General features: G+C 40.7%; 1 protein-coding gene across 5 annotated transcripts in view; it reads right to left on the bottom strand.

Annotated features, from left to right (window-relative positions):
- The window catches only part of LOC149820859 (DNA-binding protein S1FA-like), a 41,857-nt gene extending 19,730 nt beyond the window's left edge, over positions 1-22,127 (bottom strand). The window contains exons 1-6 of one of the 5 annotated variants that reach the window (XR_016426793.1): positions 21,997-22,121; positions 21,691-21,869; positions 18,258-19,366; positions 17,805-18,168; positions 17,420-17,737; positions 12,688-12,797 (exon numbers count right to left, since the gene is read on the bottom strand). The gene's annotated coding sequence lies outside the window, so the exon portion shown is untranslated. Of the gene's footprint in view, positions 1-12,687; positions 12,798-17,419; positions 17,738-17,804; positions 19,367-21,690; positions 21,870-21,996 lie in introns of all 5 variants that reach the window. The other 4 variants (XR_016426792.1, XM_089983685.1, XM_089983686.1 and 1 more) reach the window with 4 other exon arrangements.
- Between the last annotated feature and the right edge of the window lie 2,163 nt (positions 22,128-24,290).

Genomic DNA, 24,290 nt, shown 5'->3' with positions numbered 1-24,290 from the left:
GGCTTCAAAGAAGCATACTTTACAATGGGGAGAAACCCCTTTATTTATAGACAAAAGAGGAGGCCTTGGAAGGGCTCCTAGAGGGACGTTGGAGCCCTTCCAACGGTCATAAATATGACCGTTGGATGCTCCAACGTCCTCCTAGGTGGGGCCCATTCCAAGGTGGAAAAGAAAAGAATAAAGAAAATAAAAAAAGAAAGAAAAAAAGGAAATAAAAGAAAAGAAGAAAAGTTACAATATGCGATAAGAAGTAAAAAGACTGTTTTACCCCTATGGGTTTATTTACGAAAGATATAAATATATATATATATATATATATTTATATATGTAGATAGACACATAGACATATATATAATTAATATATATATGTGTATGTGTCGTGGTCTATATATATAAATATATATATATACAACATATTTTAACAGTTTCTTCAAGAGAGGCCACCTTAAGCTTGAAAGTTCCATTAAGCTTTGGGCAAGCGGGTTTGATGTGACCCGGCTCATAGCAATGATGACAAACAATCATTTTTCTTCCTCCATTATAGTTTCCTTGTTTCCCAAAATGAGGAGGTTTATAGGTTCTTACATTGTTACCGGGTTTCGATACGGAAAACACTTCATCAACATGTTTACTCATGCCAAGCCTTGTCTCCTCTTGAGTGATTTCGGCAATGGCATCCTCAATAGGAGGAAAAATAGATCTATGGAGAAGTGAGGATCTCACTTGCTCAAATTCGGGACGTAGCCCAAAAAGAAATTGAAACAATCATTCTTGTTCCATTTGTTTTTTTCTTAATTCAATATCTTCCATAGAAACCCATTTTTGCTCTAAAAGAGCCAATTCATCCCATAACGGGTTTAGGGCACTATAATAGTCTTGAATGCTAGAATCACCTTGTTTGATGGTTCTAATCTTTTCTTGCAAAAAATATGCTCCTGCAAGATCCTTTTGGGTATACATACAAATCATAAAGGACCAAGCCTCATTGGCCCGATGAAATTTAGCTATATTAGCACATACCTTAAGCTCAACATTGTTCATAAACCACGCAAGGATTTTCGCGTGATTGCTTTCCCAATCTTCCACTTCTTTTTGATGATTTTCAATGGCCTTGAGGCGAGCATCTCCTTCAAGAGCCTTTTCTTGACCTCCTTCGTTCTTCGTGAGCATAAGCTTAGGTTCCGAAACGGTACCCATGACAAACCCCCAAAGTTTCTTTCCTTTGAGGTTGTTTTTCATTGCCGATGCCCACATCATGTAATTCTTTCCATTGAGCTTGAAGGATAGGTCGATCTTTGCCTCCATGATGTTTCCAAGAAGTGAGAAGAGATACACAAAAAATGAAATACACGAACCACACTTTTCCTTCAAGAATCGAGTGGCTCTGATACCATGTAATGAGATATTGCGGAAATATAAAGAGTGCTTATAAGCACTTACAACAATAAATTAAAAGAGACAATATCACAAGTCCACTAAGGGACAATGCAAGCACAAGCCTTCAAGAAGGCAACGATATAAAAAGCCTCTTATTGAAAAGAGAGAGAGCTCTCAAGAATGAAAATATACAAGGGGTTCACCCCTATTTATACAAGAGGGAGTGGAAAGAAAAGGAGGGCCAAGGGCCTCAAAAGGAGAGCCCAAAAGGGGGCTCCCATGGAGTTGTTGGGAGCCCCCAACGGTCACATTTGTGACCGTTGGGGGCTCCAACGACTCCATGGTTGGAGCCCCTTTTGGTTCCTAAAAAATACAAAAAAGAAAATTAAAAAATTAAAAAAGAAATTACATTTTAACAAAAAATAAAAATAGTTGTTTTCTAAAACAACTATGTAAAATTATAAAAATACCCCTATTGGGTATTGATGTAATATATATATATATATATAAAGTACATTTTAACAGCCGCCACCATCGTCGGCGACCCCTGTCGTGCCTTCCCGTGCTCCCCTTCTTCTTTTGTGTTCGTCGGGAGGCCATCCTCGGCAGGAGACCAGTGGCCCCCTACCGCACCCTCTCTCTCTCGTTTTGGTTCGCCGGGAGGCCGACGACCCCTTGTCGTGCTCTCCCCCTCTCTTTCGATTTGTTGGGAGGGCGGCAAGAGGCCGGTGGCCCCTGTTGTGGCCTCCCCCTCTATCTCTTTGTCTGCCAGATAGCCGACAGGAGGCTGACGGCCCCCTGCCGCGCTCTCTTTTCCCTCCCTCGCTGTTTCATTTTCTGTTGTCGGCAGGCAGGGGCTCGCCCCCGGCTGCCACGTGGATTTTCGTTAGGCAGGGGCCCGCCCCCTATCGCCTATGGGTTTCCGGCAGGAAGCGGCGATGCCTCTACCGTCTCTATGTTTCCGGCAGGCAGGGGCTTACCCCCCCCCCCACCCGCCCTTCTGTTTCTGGGCAGGCAGGGGCTCGCCCCTGCCGCCTCTCTGATTTCAGCAAGCAGGGGCATACTCCTACCGCCTTTCTTTTCCGGCCAGCAAGCAGGGGTGATGCCTCTGCCTGATTTTCCTTTTTGGGCAAGAGCAATTAGTGCACGTCACCATGTGTTGGGACGTTATAAGTTCAAAACCCTATGTTACGTCGTCTTGGAGTTAGCGTAACCTCAGCTTTTGGGTGAGTCGGGTAGGACCCACACATGCCGCCTCCAACTTTCACTGTGTGGGTCGACCCCAACTCGGTCAACGCTTGCATTTTAATAATCACATTTTTTTGTTTACAGCTTGCACGACGGATCCCGCTCGTGCCCCACGGCCTGAGTCACGCATCACCTACACTCGTAGGCGCACGCAGCGACGCAACCTCCCGAGGTAAAGGAAAGTCGCACGAGGACTTTGGATGAATTAAATAAAGATTTAGGAAATCGAGATAATGACAGATGATACACATATGACTTGTGTTCTTTACTTGTCTTTATTACATGCTTCCTGTAGTTGCCATATTCTGTATGCATAGATTCGTTATTCAGTTAGTTTTCTGTCATTAATTTCCTTTACTTGCTTTACTTGTTTACTTATGCATTGGCAAGTATATGAACACTTAAAGAAATTATGCCTTAACGTAGATATGTGTATGCAATGCAAGTGTGCAATTGACAAGAGTATGTGTAATGAAAGGAAGTATGCAATGAGCATTAAATGAGTGCTTGCATGTGTTAATTGGATTACACTTGGTTTTATGCATGCAAGAGAATATGACATTGCACACATGTCTAGGTTGTTTATGACATGCATGTTAAAGGTATTAATAGGCACGTAACAAGTAAGACTTTACAGACAGTCGATGGCGCAATGCAACATGGCTCGAGATCACCCTCTTTCTATTGGCATCCTGGCTATTCTCTGTAAGTAAGATTGGTTTATGAGTTAACGTGCCCATAATTGTCAACTTGTTTTTTTCTCTCTAAAAGAAAATGGCTTCTGCTGTCGATTTTAAAGATCAAAATCTTGAACTTTGAAAGATTTCTCTAAATGATTTCAAAATTTACAAGTTAAAATTTTGGGGTGTTACAACTTGGTATCAGAGGAGTTAAGAAAGAGGTGAATCTTGACCGTCGAACATCCCATTGTGATGTAAGCCTTTTATGTTTGATTTGCATGCTTAAACTAAAAATAATATCCTTGTTTTGTCTGTCTGCTTGATCAAATGGTAGTCACAACGAGAAGTGGCGGACTGTGTCTATTTCACCATGACAGATTAGGTAGAAAATTAGCGAATAGACACTCTGATAGTCTTGGGTTAAGACTTGTTTTTCAGTATGGATTTTGTCAAGCAAAAGTTATCAATAAAATCACGTATGAATTTTGTGTCTCCAAGATTCTTATGATTGTGATGCTTACATTAGCATTTAGGTGAATGGCACATCACGCCTACAAATGATTAGTTTTGACTTATTAGGTGGATGACATATCGCGCATACAAATGATTAGATTTTCCTTATTAGGCGAATGATATATCACGCCTACATAGTTTCATTGTAAATGATCATATTATAATTGTCTAAGTATATCATACCTATATAGCATGATTGAAGAGTATTATGAATGTTTAACTAAATTACTTATGAGGTATGTGTGTGTGTTTCGCGCTGAATATAATCAAATGTGATTTGATGTAAGAATTGTGAATGCTTATGAAGATGATGCAACGATCTGAATGTCTTAGAGATATATAAAGTTGAATCCTACGTGGATAACTCGAACTACGTAAGAGTTACGTATGTTGAGGTTTAGTTGATTCGTGTTATGATATTGGCATGTTCACGTGTGCAGAGAACTCACGCTTTGTTTACGCATGCTTCGAGGTTCTATTTTTGAAATGCAATGGTGGCAATGATATGATGCCTTAGATAATATGCTTCTGTATGATTGAGATGCCGCGTGATCTTAAATTATGAAAGCATGCGATAAATGTTTAAGTTCAATAGTGAACTATGGTTCATAGAACCTTATTGGTGAAATGTGTGATTTTTATGATTTGAGGGTCATATGAAGTGATGTGATACATATTGATGATGCTTGTGCCCGTATTAGTGGCTATCGAACCTGAGAACGGTCATTTGTTGTGATGCATCACTAAATATGGTACCTAGTTGAGGACATGTTCCCAAAGGATTCTTTGTGAGGGTATGTATGGTCAAGATCAGGTAATCCGGCTAGAACGGTAGATCTCTGTGCGGAAGTACGTTGTCCAAGAGCGGATAGCCGCAAAGACGGTAAATTCCTGTGAGAAAGTGTATTATTCAAAACCAGGTAAACCATCTAGGGCAAAAATTCTTTGTGAGGTCGTACATTTCCCAGACCAGGTGATCCGGCATGGATCTTGTAAATTTTGATTACGTAAAAAGTTATGGTGAGTTGTGATCTTTTAAGGTTGATGGAGATAGTCATTTATGAATTTATAGATTTGGGTATCTGTTGTAGAACGATTAGAGAATCAGATCTTTATTGATCTTAGATCTTGATATAAGGTTATCCTTGGGTCTTTTGAAGAAAGATGGGGTCATTCTGAGAATGACACCTTAAGTGAAGTCAAGACAGTTGGTCGTACAAGGCCTTCAGAAATGAGAATAAGTTAAGGTTATTCCGGACATAGAGTCTGTTAGAAATAGCAAGGACAACAAACGATAACTTGATTATCATAAAATACAGAGACCCCATTCAAGAAACAAAAGTTTATTAAGAAAATCACGCATAAATTTTGTTAAACCGAAACCTTTCTCAAGAACTCATTATGAGTTGTCTTGATTACTATAAAAGCATACGTGTTTGAGATCACTCACACATGTGGTGCATCATCATTAACATTGATTAACTAAGAACAGTATATTTGCGGATAATCTTTAAATGAAATTTTGCGGACGAAATTCTTTTAAGAGGGGTAGGATGTAAAACCCATGTTTACAAAAAAAAAAAAAAAGATTCGGACTCGAGTCGGATTCGAGCCCGACCCGGACGGAACCTGGACTCGAACCGAGTCCAGATAAAACCCTAAGGGTTTTTCCTTTAAAACTTTCTTTTCGCCGTCTCTCTCCCGCAGTCGCGAGCCTCCGCGCATTCCCCTCTGCAAGAATGGAAACCCCTTTGGGGTGCCCCAATTCGGCGCTCCCCCATGCCTTTAAGAGCACGAAAGGGGAGGGGACACCCTCACCTCCCTGCGCTCCTCCTTCGCTCCCTCTTGAGTCTCCTCCTCCTTCCCTCTTCCTCTCTCGCTCCTGAAGTACGACCGAACCCCAACGCCTCCTCCCTCTGGTCCGATCGACGTCACCGCCACCATCGTCGGTGACCTCGAAGGTATGCCCTTCCTCTCTTCTCTCTGTCTTCTTATTTATTTCTTCTCCTTCTTTGTCTTCCTCTTTTCGGGCTGTCGGAGGGCTGACAGGAGGCCGACAGCCCCTGTCGTGCCTTCCCCTGCTCCCCCTCTTCTTCTGTGTTCGCCAGGAGGCCAGTCTCGGCCCCCTACCGCACCCTCTCTCTCTCTCGTTTTGGTTCGCCGGGAGGCCGGCGACCCCTTGTCGTGCTCTCCCCCTCTTTCGGCTTGTTGGGAGGGCGGCAGGAGGGCGGTGGCCCCTGTCGTGGCCTCCTCCCTCTCTCTCTCTCTTTGGCTGCTAGAGAGCCGGCAGGAGGCCGACGGCCCCTTGTCGCGCTCTCTCCCCCCCCCCCCAATGCTTCATTTTCTTTTGTCAGCAGGCAGGGGCTCGCCCCCTGCAGCCCCATGGATTTTCGGTAGGCAGGGGATCGCCCCCTGTCGCCTCTAGGTTTTCGGCAGGAAGGGGCGATGCCCCTGCCGTCTCTATGTTTCCGGCAGGCAAGGGCTTACCCCTGCCCGCCCTTCTGTTTCTGGGCAGGCAGGGGCTCGTCCCCTGCCGCCTTTCTTTTTCGACAAGCAGGCAAAGGCGATGCCTCTGCCTGATTTCCCTTTTTAGGCAGGAGCAGTTAGTGCACGCCACCATGTGTTGAGACATTGTAAGTTCAAAACCCTATGTTACGTCGTCTTGGAGTCAGCGTAACCTCAGCTTTTGGGTGAGTCGAGTAGGACACACACATGCTGCCACCAACTTTTACTGTGTGGGGTCGACCCCAACTCGGTCAATGCTTCCTGCATTTTAATAATCACTTTTTTTGTTTACAGCTTGCACGACGGAACCTGCTCGTGCCCCGCGGCCCGAGTCACGCATCACCTACACACTTAAGCACACGCAGCGACGCAACCTCCCGAGGTAAAGGAAAGTCGCACGAGGACTTTGGATGAATTAAATAAAGATTTAGGAAATCGAGATAATGACAGATGATACACATATGACTTGTGTTCTTTACTTTTCTTTATTACATGCTTCTTGTAGTTGCCATATTCTGTATGCATAGATTCGTTATTCAGTTAGTTTTCTGTCATTAATTTCCTTTACTTGCTTTACTTGTTTACTTATGCATTGGCAAGTATATGAACACTTAAAGAAATTACGCCTTAACGTAGATATGTGTATGCAATGCAAGTGTGCAATTGACATGAGTATGCGTAATGAAGAGAAGTGTGCAATGAGCATTAAATGAGTGTTTGCATGTGTTAATTGGATTACACTTGGTTTTATGCATGCAAGAGAATATGACATTGCACACATGTCTAGGTTGTTTATGACATGCATGTTAAAGGTATTAATGCATAATTGCTTCTTATACATGTAAGGACCTGAAATTATCATGTCTTGCATGTAATCAGTGGCATGAGTGTTCACATATTTAGTTGTACAATTCAGGAATAAAATCATGTATTGGTTCACATGTTTAATTGAATTGGTTCATGAATGGAAGTGTGCATTTGGCATGATTATATGGAAGCATGCATTGTAATAATGAATACATGTATATAAATATTATTATTTCATGCACATCTCTAAATCGGCATTCATGATTGTGCATCGAAAGGCATGTGATATGAACAGAATGCATTGGCATGTTCCTTAAGATTTTTGCATATGAATGAATAGATGATCAAGATGGATCATCATGTGCTGTGGGATGCCTTGAGTCAGTGTGCTCCTTGCTTTACTTGTTTTTGCATTGCAAAAGTCATATTTGGTATTGTGGTTTTAATTGCACTGTTTTATTGTTGCCACAGGTGGTAGACCGTGAAGAATTGTGCATGCTGATTTGAGAACTTATCTTTGCATATTGATTTGCAAATTTATGGAATTAGTATTAACAATAAGATAAGAAAGAGAACAGTGTAATTAATGTTCCCTTGATGTTCATTCTATGGAAGGTAATCTTGGGCTTAGCGGTTTGGGGACCGTGAGAATACTAAAACTCTGTGTCCATTATTATTGCCCTTGAACCCGATATTGAGGTTCTTCTCATGGCCACGATTTTAGGGAGAGTCTGTCACTTTGCTTGGGGGTGGTGTGTAAACACAACTATTGTTTTGGTATACCAAGAGAGTGGCGCCAATAGATGCTGATTTTCATGGTGCCCCGACATTGGATGTTGATTTTCAATGTTCCGATGGATGGTGTTGTTTCCTGATATCGGTCGAAGGCTAAGTTTGGAACCTAGTAATAAAATACAACTTGTATAATAAGCTACCCTGTGAACCTAACTTGACTTCGGAGATTTTACTCGTTTGGTGTAGTCGCGGGCAACGGTAATTAAAAAGAGAAACTTAAATTATTTGCATTTAATAGGAACATGCATATGGAAAAGAAGACTTGACCAAAGATAATAAGGTATTCATACATGTGCATTGAAATCATGCATACTCTTGCTATGCATTTGATCATGTATATTTACTTGTTCTCTTAACTGTTAAATGTTGGTGAATGTATAATTTGTTTCTTAATGCATGTTAAATGTCTTTAATGCTCAGATTTAATTTCTCGCAAACTACAAATGTTATTACTGCTTTCAATGAAATAAACTGCTTATTTTGTGATGTCCTACTTTATTTATTCTACATTGTTTATTTGTGTACCTACCAGTTTGTTATGAAACTAACACATTTTATAGGCACGTAACAAGTAAGACTTTACAGACAGTCGATGGCGCAATGCAACATGGCTCGAGATCACCCTCTTTCTATTGGCATCCTGGCTATTCTTTGTAAGCTAACGTGCCCATAATTGTCAACTTGTTTTTTTCTCTCTGAAAGAAAATGGCTTCCGTTGTCGATTTTAAAGATCAAAATCCTGAACTTTGAAAGGTTTTCTCTAAATGATTTCAAAATTTACAAGTTGAAATTTTGGGGCGTTACATGTTTAGGTTTAGGGTTGTCGCCCTTGTCTTGTATAAATTCTTTCTTTTCTTTCTCTCTTATAACTGTCGAAAAAGAGAAATAAAGTTTTTTGTTTCCTTCGGTTGTTTCTTGCTCGCGGTTTTCGTAACATCCAGCTCCCGGCTCCCTTGCCAAAAACAGGGAGGGGCTCGGCCCCTCCCCTGAAATCAGAGGGAGTAGAGAGGGGGGCTCGGCCCCTCCCCTACCGAAAACAGGGAGGGGCTCGGCCCCTCCCCTAAAATCAGGAGCAGGGTGGGGGGCTCGCCCCCTCCCCTGCCGAAAACAGGGAGGGGCTCGGCCCCTCCCCTGACGAAAATAGGGAGGCTGACCCAATAAGAGAGCGAGGGGGTACCTGCGACGAGGGAGAGGAGGAGGTGGCGTCGGGCTCCCCTGCGAGACGTCGGGAGGAGAGGAGGCGAGAGAGAGCGGAGCTGCGCGGGAGAGGAGAGGAGATGAGAAGATTAGGGCAAACCTTTTTTCAGCCCCTTTTGATCAACAACAACTACGCCTTCATTCCAAAACAATTGGGGTCAGCGATATGAACCAAAAAAGAAAATCATTTCGGGTCTTCCACATGAATCCTTCTCCTCCAATCATTTTTATCTAATGCCATGTCCTCGATGAGGTTCAAAGCATTCATATCATTTCCTATCATCTCCATCCATGTCTTCCTAGGCCTACCCCGACCTCTTTTAACTAATATATTTTCTCATTACTCCATCCTTCTAACTGAAGCATCATTAGGCCTTCGCCGAATATGTCCAAACCATCGTAAACGATTCTCTCTCATCTTATTTTCAATGGGTGCAACGCCTACCTTCTTACGTATCTCCTCATTCTGAATCTTATCTTTTATTGTATTTCCACACATCCATCTCAGCATACGCATCTTAGCTACACTCATTTTTTGAATATGATGTCTCATGGCAGCCCAACATTCTGTACCATATAGTAAAGCGGGCCTAATAGTCGTCCTATAAAACTTTTCCTTCAACCGAAATGGCATTCTACGATCGCACAACACTCCAGTTGCACTTTTCCATTTCATCCACCCAACCTTTATCCTATGATTTACATCTCCATCAATTTCTTCTTACTTTTGAATGATAGATCTCAAATATTTGAAACAATCCCATCACTACTTCGTGCTCACCAAGCTTCACTACACTCCCATCACTACTTCGTTGCTTACTAAACCGACATTCCATATATTCTGTCTTACTCTTACTCAACTTAAAACCTCTTGCTTCCAATGTTTGTCACCATAATTCTAACTTAGCATTAACCCCAGCTCTAGACTCATCAATCAAAACAATATCATCAGCAAACAACATACACCACGGCACATTTTCTTGAATTGATCTCGTATGCTCATTCATCACTATAGCAAATAGGAAAGGGCTTAAAACAGATCCTTGATGTAACCCAACCGTTATAGGAAAATTAGTTGTCACCCCTCCACAAGTGCGGACATTGGTTACTACTTTTGATCGGGCAACAGAATTTTTTTTTTTAGGTTCGAAAATTGGACGACCTAGGGTCGTGTTGACCGCACAGGGTGCCGCACGCGCACCCGCGTCGCGTCGACGCGGGTGTGGCAACTGCTTTGTCGAGTCCCTGTGACTTAGGTCCCGCATAAAGTTTGGGCTATGGCTGTGGTTGGAATCCTCTGGATGCAACATCTTTTTTCTGCTTTACATCAATCCATCCATACACTGGTATTGTATTGCAACAAAGCATCATAGCCATAGCAACATATCAAATCCAATATAACAAAATGAAGTATGTGAAGCTCGATCAACACTTTTGTGTGTGAGAATCCAAAAGAGAATTGCAGTCTTTGTTCATTTCATGAAAACCAAACAGCCAACTTACTCATGAAACTACTATCTAGTAATTGACAATGGTTTCAGAAGGTCAAACTGTTGATGGTCAAACCCTGTTACAGTTCGAGCAGGGGTGTTAAGGATAGCATGGGTTTTATGATTAGACATCCAAATCAGGAGTAAATTTAATTTAATATTTAGACTCAGAAGGAACATGCATTGTGTCTATGGTAGTTTTGTGCTTCTACTCTTTCTCCTCATATACAGAAACGCTACGAGATGCCCCCCCCCCCCCCCCACACACACACACACCTTGAGGACATTCCCATTGGCTGGAGTTCCCTTTCTTCTCATCTCTCAATGCAAGGGATGCATCCCAAGGCAAAAGGTTAATGTTTGGGGATCTTTGATCCATTCCTTTTCCACCAGTAACCATCCATTGATGGCAGGAGATAGACTGTTCAGCAATATATAATGATCCAAACACATGATAAAGGATATGCTGACATAATTTATAAGGTTGATATAGGCACATAATGAATTTGCAAATCTTCTAAAAAGTTTCCAACCTACAGGAGGGGTTAAGCAACTTTTGAACCTACTTAACGGTGATGTGTAAAATTAGGTTTGACAAGCTATTATTTGAGATCTTATTTGATTCTCCAGCCAAGGATTTTCTTCGGTTCCACAAAGTTAAGAAGTTTAATGACTCAAATCCAATAAACAGAAACTAGAGCAAGTAGACTAACTGGATTCAAGCCCTAAAGTAGAAAACCCAGAGTCTATCATTGACTAAATGAAAATGCAAGCGAGAGATGTCTCTAACCATCCATATCAGCTTAGCCATGTTTTCGACAAATTTAATCAACTCAGCCATGTCTTCGACCAACTCAATTAATTACTTTCTTTTCCTGTCCAATCCCCCTTTTTTCGCTTGACTGAATCCCCACAACTCAGTCAAGTACTCCACATCCCTGAACAACTATCTGAATTCAAGGCCCCAAACTAACTTGTTTAAAAGATCTGCCCCTAATAAACCTAAACTAGAAGCCCTTATCTTGCTCTAGCCAATACATTTTTGCATGCCTTTCACACACCCATATCTCCAATTGACTCTCTGAAAATCAAATGTCCCACCATAAGTTGTCCATACATCAACATGCAGGGCCCTACCCTTTCACATGGAAGCCTAAGCTAAAGGCCCTTATCTCGCCCTCACCAACATCCTCTTTCCATGCTTTTTCGAAGCATGCAACCTCTTGGTCACCACCTGAAGGAAAATAATAAATAAAATAGGCTCCTTGCTTGACAACTTACACCCAAATGCTTGCTAGGTAAAATCTCTTCCAAGCGTTGGTGCCTTGTCTAGTTGTCTAGAATATGCAACTCTTGCATTCTGGTGGTTTTTCAAAATGGGAGAAATAGCGGGCTTTTTATGAGAATTCAATCATAAGTGCATTGAATTGGATGCAGCAAAATGGCCTTAGATAACATGGCCAAACCATTCAATGAAGCCACGTGACACAGATCAAGACCCTGAGCATCAATTTTATGAGCTGGAAGGAGGCATTTGATTCCATATGGATGCATCGGATTCCAGTAAGATAAATGTTGAATCTAGTAGAATTGTTATGGATCATATTAGAATTAGTTTATTTATTTAGTTACATATTTTAAATGAAGGTGCCTATTTGCCCTTTTGCGTAACGGACGGATCTCGATATACTAATAATTAAGTCTCCCATCCACTGGTGGAATCCATCGATGTTCAAGGAGGACGGACAGTGGGCTGTTTTGGACAAACCATCCTTCACATCTAGCATTTACAGATGATATCATAGCAAACTACCTCAAGTGTAACGCCCCGAAATTTCTCAACTTGAAGAGTAAAGTTTTTCTGAAAGAATTCTCTTAAAACTTAAATTCTGCCTTTTTGAAAAGCCTTTCAAAAGTATCTTTTTATTTTAAAAATCCAATTTGTTAAATCCCAGGCACGTTAGCTCGACCAACCAAAAGTAACAACAGCGAAAAATAGTAGAAAGCTGAAAAGAGTGCTAAATCTTTAATTTTAAATGTTATTGTACAATGGAAAGAGGAGGCTCAGCCCCTACTAAAGCAAAAACCCAAAATCCTGCAACGTCGGCCAGAAATCTGGAAGGAAGAGTACAGCCTCGAGCCACGTCGCATGCACCATTGACTGTCTGCCGCCACTACTCGTCACCTGCCCATAAAACAGGTCAATCTCGCAAAAAACTAGTAAGAGTGCAAAAGAATAAGAACAGCTAAAATAGCTAAGCATACCACAATATGATGCACAAAAAGCTCACAAGTATGCTAACATGTGATACCACAAGTACGCAAAAACAATAGCTGAAAGGTGAGCATGTTTAATTTAGTTATCACCTGTTAACCGGCCATGCGGGTACGTACATGGCACATGAGCCGAAACAGCCGAGAGCAATCTGGGGGTTTATTATTGTATGTATTTTGAGATACCTAGGTTGACTAACTGAATCTTATCCTAAGGAGACGACCGGTGGTCAAGAGAGCAAGCCCCCAAAGGCCCAGTAGAGATGCATCCAACTTCTGCATGAGTGTTAGGTTATCTATTGCAGCCTCTTTTCCCTAACATTCGATGACTGGGGAAGCCGAGTCTTTTGCCCGTATATAGTCATTAATGACATGTCCATCGGAGTTGGTACCCTTCGTCCTCTCTCTTGGCGACGTTAGATCGAATTGAGCGCGACAAAGGTTTCTTAACTATCGCCTCATTCTTCATGCTCTGGTCCATTAGACCCAAACGAGCATCTTGCCTATGAAGGTGCATGTGAGGCCATTTATGTGTATCTTTAAACAAGTGCCCTTGCACAATCGAGGTCTTATTTATCTCATGGTACTCATTGCACCGTGCCAATCATGTTAGGGCTGCAAAAGTACTAAAACCCAAATCATTTGCCCAAGACTCAGAAAATAGCAGTCCTACGAGCAACGAGGCGCTTTTCTTGAGTTAGGGAAAATCAGTATTTCATTTCGTAACTCATTGCGGAATTCGAATGTTGATACTTGCGCTCTTACGCTTGGCTAAGTTCTGTTGTCAACCCTGCCAACCACGGCAGTGGTTGAAACTACTCCAACAAAAAGAAGAGTGACATTTGTTATATATATATATATATATATATATATATATATAGATGAAAGAAATAGCAGAGGCAACAACGAATGAAAACAACAGGGACCAGGATCGCGAAACCGCGTCCTGGAAGTAAAAGGCAAGAAAGGAAAGTACGAAAATGAAAGCCTTGGCACATATAGCGCGACGGCAACGAAAAGTAAAGTGTAGAAAAGAAAAAGGACCAGGATCGCGAAACCGCATCCTGGAAATAAAAACGTATGTATATATATATATATATATATCTTAATTTCTTTGTCAAGTTCTTTGTTATTCAGCAGTTCATTGTTCTAGTCCTTTTTATGCAAACCCCTACCTAGAAGGGGTGCGTGGATCAGTACGCCTGCGAGCGTAAGTGATCACTGACTCGAGCAGCATGGCACTTGAAGACTCTGTGGTGCAACCTGCAAAACCATATTGTCAATACGCCGTATGGTATAAAGATAACTTTATTAGGCCGCCAAAGGCGCCCAAGTCAAAAATGAGAACATCCTGAAATAGAGCAGGGGCTTGCCCCTACCGAAAGCAAACAAGGCAGGGGGCCTTCCCTTTGCCGAAAGCAGACAGTGTAGGGGCCATGTCCCCTGTCGAACACAAACCAAGCAGGGGGCTGCCCCCTGCCGAAAGCAGACAGGGCAGGGCCCTGCCCCCCCGCTGAAGACCGACGGGGAAGGGGGGGGCTGCCCTCCTGCCATAACCCATCGGGGCATGGGGGGCTTGCCCCCTGCCAAACAGCTCGAGGCAGGGCCAAAAAGCAACAACAAGGCAGGGGGCCACCCCCTGCCGGAAAACAAAATGAGGCGGGGGGGGGGGCGCCCCCTGCCGACAAAACAACAGGGCAGGGGGCCATTCGACCCCCTGCCGGAAAACCACGAAGGGCAGGGGGGCTCTGTCCCCCCTGCTGGAGAAAGAAAAAGGGGCAGAGGGCCCTTCCCCCTCCCAGAAAACACACAGGGCAGGGGGACACCGTCCCCCTGCCGCCAAACCGAGGAAAAAAGGGGGGGCATGTCCCCTTCCCTTGCCGAAAAACCCCAAGGCAGGGGGGCACGCCCCCTGCCAAAATCGCAGGCAGAGGGGGGTTCGTTCCCCTCTGCCGGAAGACTGGAAGACGAGGGAGAGGGAGACCCTTACCTGGAAGTCGTCGGAGGTCGAGGACGGAGGCGGACGACGTCGGACGGAGGCGGACGATGCCTGACAGAGGCGAATAGCGAGAAGGAGAGGGAGCCGGAGGTGAGGAGAGAGAGAGAGAGAGAGGTGAGGGGCTTTTTGCTCCTCGCACAACCTCAAAGGCTCAGGTGAAGGTTCTGGAGACCGGGTCCGGGTCGAACCCAATCCGACCTCACTCGGATCCGGATCGTGTCCAGCACACCGAGTCTGGTGTACTGGATACGCGTCAGACACGTGACGTGTTCGACACGACACACGGTTTTTTTCCACGGGTTCTTACATCAAGAGGTCCTCTCAGATTCAAAAACTATTGTCTCTTCTTCAATCTTACCAGATCCTAAGACACAAAAAAAAAGAGGAAGCGGTCCTTTGTGTGTCTTTCATTTGTTTGAATCAATGTTGTCAGTATCGGTATCGACCCTGAATCGTTGGGCCACAGATTCAGCTGTATCGGCCGATACCAATACTCAACTGAATCATTTTGTATCGGCCCAAAAATAATAATAAATTATTGTGTCGATCATGACGTGACACGTGTTAAAACCATTAAAATAATATTAAAAAGTATTTTTTGTATTTTTTATAATTATTAAAAATAGTATTTTGAATCTCTCTCTCTCTCTCTCTCTCTCTCTCTCTCTCTATATATATATATATATATATATATATATATATATATTTATATATTCTTTTAGTTCCATTGATTAAACATGACCAATCTTTGTTTCCTTTGCCCATCAATTGATCATATCTATCTTGTTCCTGCAAAAAATCAACCCCTTTAAAATATCCTATATTGAAACATTAGATAAGTTCCAATCATAGACAGTTTTGACCTTATGAGACACTTGGATGGATCCTTCATAATCTCATTTCTCCAGAATTTCTTAAAAAGATTAAGACTAAGGAGAGACCATAGCAGCCTCTACAACAGTTCTCATTCAAAATCAAATCTATCAGCCTTAGATCCAATAAGACAAGATGCTATTAGTAACCGACTAACCGTCCTCCCCGCTATCCTAAGAAGCCCTAACCAGAACAGAAGATAGAATAGGTGTTGGGAGACTTTGGGTTAAACTATGTTTAATCTCAAGTTCTTGAGTCTTGCACAATGCATTTCAGGGTGGAGCCTTGGAATACAAGGACTTATATAAGTCATGGAATGCTTGAATAAGATGAAAGATATTGCTCATGAAATAGCCCCTCATTGGTCAGTCTATTTCAGAAAAGGATAAAGTGATGTAACTTATTGCAGGGCTAGGATCTAAGTATCAAATGTTGGTTATTACCCTTCAATCCCGACCACAATTGACAACTCTAAAAGGTTTACACTGTATTTTGCTTACTTTGAAGCAGCATGTCGATAACAAGAAAAGTGAACTATGAGACCAATGTTGTGAAAAGCGTTGTGGCGTAGCGTAGCGCTCCACCAAAAACTGAAGCGAGGCATAAGGTGTAAGCCTCAGATTTTTTTTTCTTTAACTTTAAAAAAACCTTTAAAAATATCTACAAATACAAATAAATAATAGAAATGTTTTATTGATAAAGTAACAATCAATAAGAAACAGAAAATTGCAAATAAATGGCGAAATTAACATTTTTTCTTCTTCTACAGAAAATTGCAAATATAAATAGTTTTCTTTCTTTCTCTCAGCCACCCCTTTCTGCTGAGAGGTTTGTGGACAAGACAACTCACGTTTGATCCCATGATCATCAAGATAATTGGAAAAGGCCACAGACACAAACTCACCACCACCATCACTACGAAAATGCAATATTTTTGCGAGAAAACTAATTTTCAACAAGTGTTTTGAACTTTTGAAAGACAGAGAATACTTATTATTTAGATTTCAAAAAATAAATCCAAGTATAGCGAGAAAAATCATATACAAAAATTACATAGAAACGAGATTTAGACAAGAACATCACGAGTGCAGCATCTCAAGCATCAGAATGTCTCAACTCAAGAGGAAAAGAAGTGATTTTATTAGAAATACCGAACAGGAGCTCATGGCTCTTAGAGACTCAACACTGAACACATAACATAGAACGAATGATAGACTTATTCTTTAAAAGAATAAGCCCTTTATTACATAAAATCTCAAGAAAAGCAAAACTACAATGACCCAATTGCTTGTGCCACAGTAAGACATCATTATTAAGGATAACTTCATCTGACACAAGAATCTGAGACAGACCAACAAAAGCTTCATTGAGGATGTGCAACCCTCCACATCTCTCTCCTTCAACGAGATTCCGCTTTGTGTGAATGTCCTTCACAGAAACGGAAGAAGAAGGAAAGGAAATATAAGGGTTAGACTGGTCAAAAAGTTGAGACTCAGAAACAAGATTTCGCTTAATATTTGGAACAAGAAAGGTATTAAAAAGCTGAAAAGGACCATGAGGGGTGTGGATGGCGGCGGTTCCAATGTGGGTAACGGAATGGGTTTTTCCATCACCAATGACTATTTTTCCATTACCATGATAAGGAATGATATGCATGTCACCTGTGACATGATCTGCAGCTCCTGAATCTAAAAATTGAGCACTTGATTGAGAGTTCTGAGATGTTGAAGAGGTTGACCAAGTGGGCTGATCCGAACTGATAGGCCATGTCAGATTGGCTGGATTTATGAGTTGTTGATTTTGTCCGGGTGTCCATGATGTACCATAGGGATTTCCAGTGCCATGCATGCCAATCTGAGAACATGATGCGCTCGATGAGTGCATGTCCTAATTATGTGACCGAGGAAAAGAAGAACCTGAACCAGCAATTGCATTGAACATAGTTGGTTGTGTGCCTTTTCCCCATTCATGCTGCTGGCCTGTGGTGCAAACTGGCGAAATCAGGGTGGATAGGTAATTATAGGAGGACGGTATGTGGGAACATACCTCCAATAACAATTGGAGCACAAATGTCCCCGCTTTCCACACATCTGGCATGTGATATTCTGACGATTTCCGCTTGTATTGGTAGTATTAGGATTAGGAAGAAGCCCTGTGTTTCTGTTATTATATTGATTCCGGCCTCGGCCACGATTTGAGGTGGCAGCCATCATCACCTCATGATTTGGATTAGAATCCTCTTTCTTTGTTGAGATGCCAAAATTTGATTCGAATTCAAGTAGCATGGACCTAAGCTTGTCGAAATTACCTTTTTTCTCGAGACCCATATACATCGCCTTGAACATATTGTATTCATCACCCAATCCGCAATGAGTCAGGCTGCACACATCTTCATCTGTCACAGGGCTAACTGATCCATGATATATTTCACTCGATCAAGAAAATCTGCCACACTACTATTTTCTCTCTTTAAAATCCAAATTCAGACTTATGATATACCTTAGGAGTGGAAATTTGCTTATACCATTTGGGCAATAAATCCCAAAGCTCCTTTGTTGTCACCCTTGTTGGAGTGTGCACAAGAACTTGTCTAGAGAGAGTCGTCATGATGAACGCTACAACCATCAAATCACTTTTGAACTAAGCAATATATGTTGGGTTTTTGACATAGATAATCTGATCGGAGTCACCATCTTTTGTTGTCTCCTCCTTTTCCTTCGATTTTTCTTTGTTGACTGGCATGAATTCCAAAGGGGAAACAATGGATCCATCAAGGTGTCCCATCAGGTCATGACTGCACATGAAGGAGATAATCTGCTATTTTCAAGTTATGAAATTGGTTTCATTCAACTTATCAGTCACAAGTTGATTGAGAAAGGAGGAAATGAGTGACTGAGAAGAAGAAGACATTAAAACAAGAGGAGAGAAGGTAATGTGATAATGACCCGAAACAAACAAAACTGCATATGAATCTGACAAAGGCCCAACCAACACAAAGTTTGAATGTGAAATAACAAAGTTGATCCTGGTTTTTTTTTATCGCTGGATTCATAAAGTTGTATGTGACTACTCTACGTTTTCAAATGTTAAAAGAGACCTTGTTGGGTCCAAAAATTGATTTGGGTTTAAGAAAGGAAAAACGTGAAATAGAAGGAAGGTGGGTATTCACACTAATATTTGTAGACTCAGATCTGATTCTGATCTGAAATAAAAACAACTCTGAAATAAAGGCTGATGTAACGAATTAGGTAGAGAAAAGAAAAAGAATATGATTATCGATTAAATCAACTTGAAATAAATGAAGGAAACAATGAAGATTTAGAGACATTAAATTAGATTTGACGTTATTGGAATAAGGTTATGAAGAGAAAAGTGTCTGGTCTGACGTGACCAGATCTGATTTAGCAAAGGGACAAGAAAAATGATGAGATCTAAATATAGTATGATTAGATGGATTTTTTAAAAAGGGAGAGATAAGGAGATCTGATCTGACGTGACTAGATTTGCAATTAAAAGAAAGGAAGAAGAAACTCATGACCTGATGGATGTGCCTTGACCCGCTCTGAAACCATGTGAAGACTGTTGTGTCCCTAGGTTTGTGTGTCCTGCTGCACAAAGAAAATAGAGAAGAAAAGAATAGGAGATGAACTGAGGTTGTGCCCTAGCAGGGACGCCTCTCTTGAATATATCTTAAGTGAGAAAAATACATCACAAAATACAGTAATACCCTTTTGGTATGAACTGATTTACAACACAGAAATACCCATAATACCCTCACGTATATTCTAACACCTCTTTCACAGAATAATACAACACAAACAATTCAGCCATGGAATCTAATATGACCATTCAATCATGTAAGTAGCATGCACAAAATTGAAAATGATTATTGAGATCTTCCTTTCTATAGTGCAGCAGATATGGCTAAGAAGTCAAACATCATTCTAAATGGTACAAAAAAGTTTGTTTAAATCTCAAATGATCAAGTGTTAAATAATCACGAAGCATTTGGTACTGCCTTCAACAATATTGAACCAGCCTCGAACAATAAAAAAGGTACTTGGTATGGGGACGCAGAAGCCAACAAACACATAATTGGTTATGTGGCTAGAGATCATAGATCCCAGACCATATAATGGTTATGTGGGATAATTGCTGGTGATGTTATAGTATACTCCATTATTCATATTGGAAGAGCAAGCATTTCAGTAGCCCTCAATCATTGTCCTTATACCTTTGGCGTCCCCAACATTAACAAAAAAAAAAATTTCATGTCACAATTGGTTGATCAAACAGAGCTGTAATTTTCATTCTTTAGGTGAATGTGAAGGACATTCTTATGAATAAATCATATGCTGAAGGCGTGCGACATGTAAATATCTACATGATCAAAGAAGCTCAGAACAATGAGTCAAAGTCAAATTGTTTTAAGCTTTGAGCACAATTTCTGACTTTAGAAATCTGGTGAAATAAAGTGCTTAACTGGTTATGGATCTGTAGTAATGTAGACTTGCTCATTATGGATTACCTATCCCCAAGTTCCATAGTAGGTCCATTGCCAAAATTCATATGTAATGAGGCAGTAAGAATGATTTTGTGTTCAAGTTATCAAATAATTAAAATCGCAAACTTTCTTTCCAAGTTCATCATAGGAGGGGGTTTCTTTTCCTTTCAAAGTTGTGCATTTTGATGCTTCAGCATCCCGAAAGACATTACCTTTTCTGTAGTCATCATTCTCTGTTTGCTGATAATTATAGCAAATTTACTTGAATTTTCTTCATGAAACATAAATCTAAGATGTTTGATATAATTTGTCATTTCCATTGACTTGTGAGAAAAAATTTCTGTTACATTGTTCATTACCCCCTTGGGGGATTTTTCTGGGTCAGGGTGGGCATGTGCCCACCCTACCCACTATGTGGCTCCACCCCTGCACATAGAAACCATGTTTCAAGAAGAGGCATGCACAAACTCTACAAGTATAATTGAGGATTTACCAAATCAATCTGATTCAAGATATTGAATGAAATTCACTGATGTTTAGAAGCTCAGATTGATGTTAATGTGATGGACTTGAATGAATGAAAGGGGCTACACAATGAGTCAAAGAACTTGGTTCAAATGTATGGAAATGCTCAGCTATATCGCATATGCACTTGCCAAATAAATATACCGCCTCATACTGAAATCTCTAAGTCCCATATTTGACCTCATGAATCACTTATTCTGCTTTTATTTTTCTTCTTTTGGGGGAATAAAGAGAAGTATATTGAAAAGTTCAAAGAATCCAGGTGACAAGAAGTCGCCCCGGGAAGCAAATACAATCAATGTTCTGCCATTTTTTTACCAAAAAAGGATTAGTAAGGATGTCAAGTAATTTCCCAGGTTCTCTTAGGCAAAACTAAAGTGTTGGTGATAACGAATTAAACATAAGATGCATTATCTGATCTCATTTGTATGAGAACCTGGACAGTGCATGCAATTCCAAGACCCGGTGTATCCCATTGTTCTGGAGTCCATACAGTTCAAATGGTTGAGCTCCAATTACCAGGGTCATTCGTCACCTGGAGACCATTCACCCTGGCCACTATGAGTAAAACCCATCCATATCTGAAGGAACTTCCAACAACCCATATCAACGATGAAATCAGCTTATGCACACATTTATTCAGAAAAATGAGACAATTGAGGAAGCCGCACTGTACTATCGAATACAGGTTCCCATATTTTCCCCTTTTGTGCATGAAAACAAACACCAAGCCATATCAAAAGTTTTTCAACCATGGTCGAGAGTCAGAAAACAAAAGACATCACAAAATACAGAAACAGCTTATACAGATGCCTTCCAAAGGCGAAAAGAGAAAAATTAAAGAAGCAAAAGAGCACAAATTTCACAGCATCGATTCAAGCATTACATATAGGGAAAACCTACAACAATACGAGATCTTCAACTCCCCAAGGGCTCTAGGGAGACACCAGAACATCAGATCGACAAAGAACGAGTTTTATCGAATTCCCAATCTTGAAAAAGTTCGGCTTCGGACAAAATAAATCACGGATCGACGACAAATAACATCGCAGTTTTCCAACAGAAGGGATTAGATAAGAGAACTGAAAGAGATCAACAGGAAACGAAGAAAAAACAAAACAAAAAAGGGAAAAAGTGGCTGTTAAAACACCCAACAGAATCAGAAGAAGGAAAAGAAACGAAAGAACAAGAGATCCTCTCCTTTTTTACCTCCCTTCCTTCTTTCTCTTCTTTTCTGCTTTTTTGGTGGCTCGTAGACACGATCTCGATCTGTCGATCTCGGTCGGGGAAAAAGGAAGAAGAGGGTCTCTGATTCTATGTCATCGACGCATTCTTTATTTATTTTCGGTAGTGGCTCGGCACGTTTTTAAGGGCGGGCAAGCCAAGGGGATAGCTTGCTGTTGGTGGGGCCGGGCACGCCAACCGCGTGTGTCCCACCCTTTAATGAATTTAACCCCACCCCCCTTATTTGACTTAGACCAACCTAACCCATCCCCGGGTCGGATCTGGATCGGATCCAGGTTAAACCAAACATAGATCTGATTTAAGGTGCTGATACCGGGTCCGGCTTTAGGTTCAGTCGGACCCGATATAAGAGAAACCATACACAGATGCCCTATAAGGATTTCATGAACCAAACCCGGTAAAATAATATCGTTTATCTCTCCTACATTGAAAATTTGTGGATCTTAATCAAAATTGGGGACGGTCTCAGGTCTGTTATAAAATTTCACAAACCATACCCTGCTCCATGTATTAATGGGACCCTTTGAGTTTGACCTGGATTTTAATTGGACCCTGACCCTATAGGGTTTGGTATGGGTTGGGTCTGGTTCTAAACCTATGTGCTGGTTTTGGTTGAGTGTGAACTGTAGCCACAAACATCAGCTATATTTTGAATCTGAACCTAATACTTGTTGCAAGAAATTTACAGCCCGTGATAATTCCGGCAATGTCACAAGAAATTCAAAATCCTGTGATTTCTGTTATGTTGTTATCAATGTGGTAGCTATCAACGCTCATAAACATAAAACATTGATCATATTGGTCGGACCGCGACAACAACGCAACCTGACCTAGACTCGCTGGGCGACAATGTTTCCTGAATGTATTTTTTTAAAATTTAAATTGCAACCAATTCAAGTTTGTTTTCCTTACAACATATCGGGATTTTCATGGGTTTCTTTTTTTTTTTTTTTTACTGTTTTCGATATATTTTGTATAACTTTCCTTGTCAAAAACACTTGTGTCGCCAAGATTTGTGAATATGGTATCGAGTCACGCATGGATGTGAATTAATTTCTCTGTGGCCATTTGATGGACTTGGTCAAGTCCAAAACTTGGAAGGGTTGCAAGTCCAAGTAAATTTATCAAAAAATGACGGTATGGTAGAAATGATTTTTTCTTAAAAATGGTACAATTTGTCAAAATCCACTTGATTACCAAAACCATAAATAGCCAACTTTGTTGGGACATTTTATCCTTCACATGTGCAAAACTTATAAAGTTTGGGCGATATATCGCTCTGTTCATCAGGCATCACAAACTCTCACTTAAAACAAGGTCTGCAAGTTTTTCTTTGCAAACATCATGAAGTTAATATAATACTATAGGTGAACATCTTTTTAAACCCAAACCTCAAAACTTCTCAAATACTTAATTAGGTTTACATATATATCCTCCAAATATGTGAAGTTTCTCCCAAATTTTTGAAGTTCCATCTTAAAGATCTACAAATATATATCGATCTGCCCAAATTTTTTGCATGCAAACCTGCGTAACTTCACATGCATTGTTGAATCATATATAAAGTTGTTTTTTCTCACTTTATTTATGTTTTTTGTTTGTTTTTTGAAAGAACTGGAATCCTTTTTCCTATATAGCCCAAATCATTTTTATTCTCCCCATGCAGCGAGTCCTGTGAACTATTTTTTTTGCATTTCAACGAGGTTGTAATATCATCTTTCTCATCTACTTTCTCGATTAGGTTGAAAGCTGAGTTTCATATGAACAATATATATGCATATTAATATATTTCATTCTGAACTTTTTCTTTTTGTATATATGAGTATTTAATAGCCCCATGCGCTTTTGTGCTTGGTTGTTATTGTGGATGCTTTTTGTATATTTTTTTATATTTTATTTAACATTTGTCATTGGATTTACCATTTAAGGTTTATATATATACAATATATATGTTTGTGTGTGTTTTGTGTTGTAGTTGATTTATGTTTGTGTGCTTGTCATTTAGTTCATATTTTGTATTTTTTATTGGTGGAATGGGACTAGGGTTTATCATGCATAACCATTGAACAGAGGTTAGGGGGTTGTTGTGGATAGTTGGTTTTCAAAGTGGTTGTTGTAGGTAATTATATTAATTGAAAGTCTAAAGTGTATATGGATGATATTTTCTCACGTGATATTTTTCATTAAATGAATGATATGTTGTGTGGTTGGTATAAACACTTAATGATAAACTCTAAAATTGTTAGAGTATACTACCA

The sequence above is a fragment of the Nuphar pumila genome, chromosome 12 (assembly GCF_984573655.1).
Source record: "Nuphar pumila chromosome 12, dmNupPumi1.hap1.1, whole genome shotgun sequence".
Classification (NCBI taxonomy): Eukaryota; Viridiplantae; Streptophyta; class Magnoliopsida; order Nymphaeales; family Nymphaeaceae; genus Nuphar; species Nuphar pumila.
Note: the sequence above shows the minus strand (reverse complement) of the source record. Positions and strands in the feature narration are given on the sequence as shown.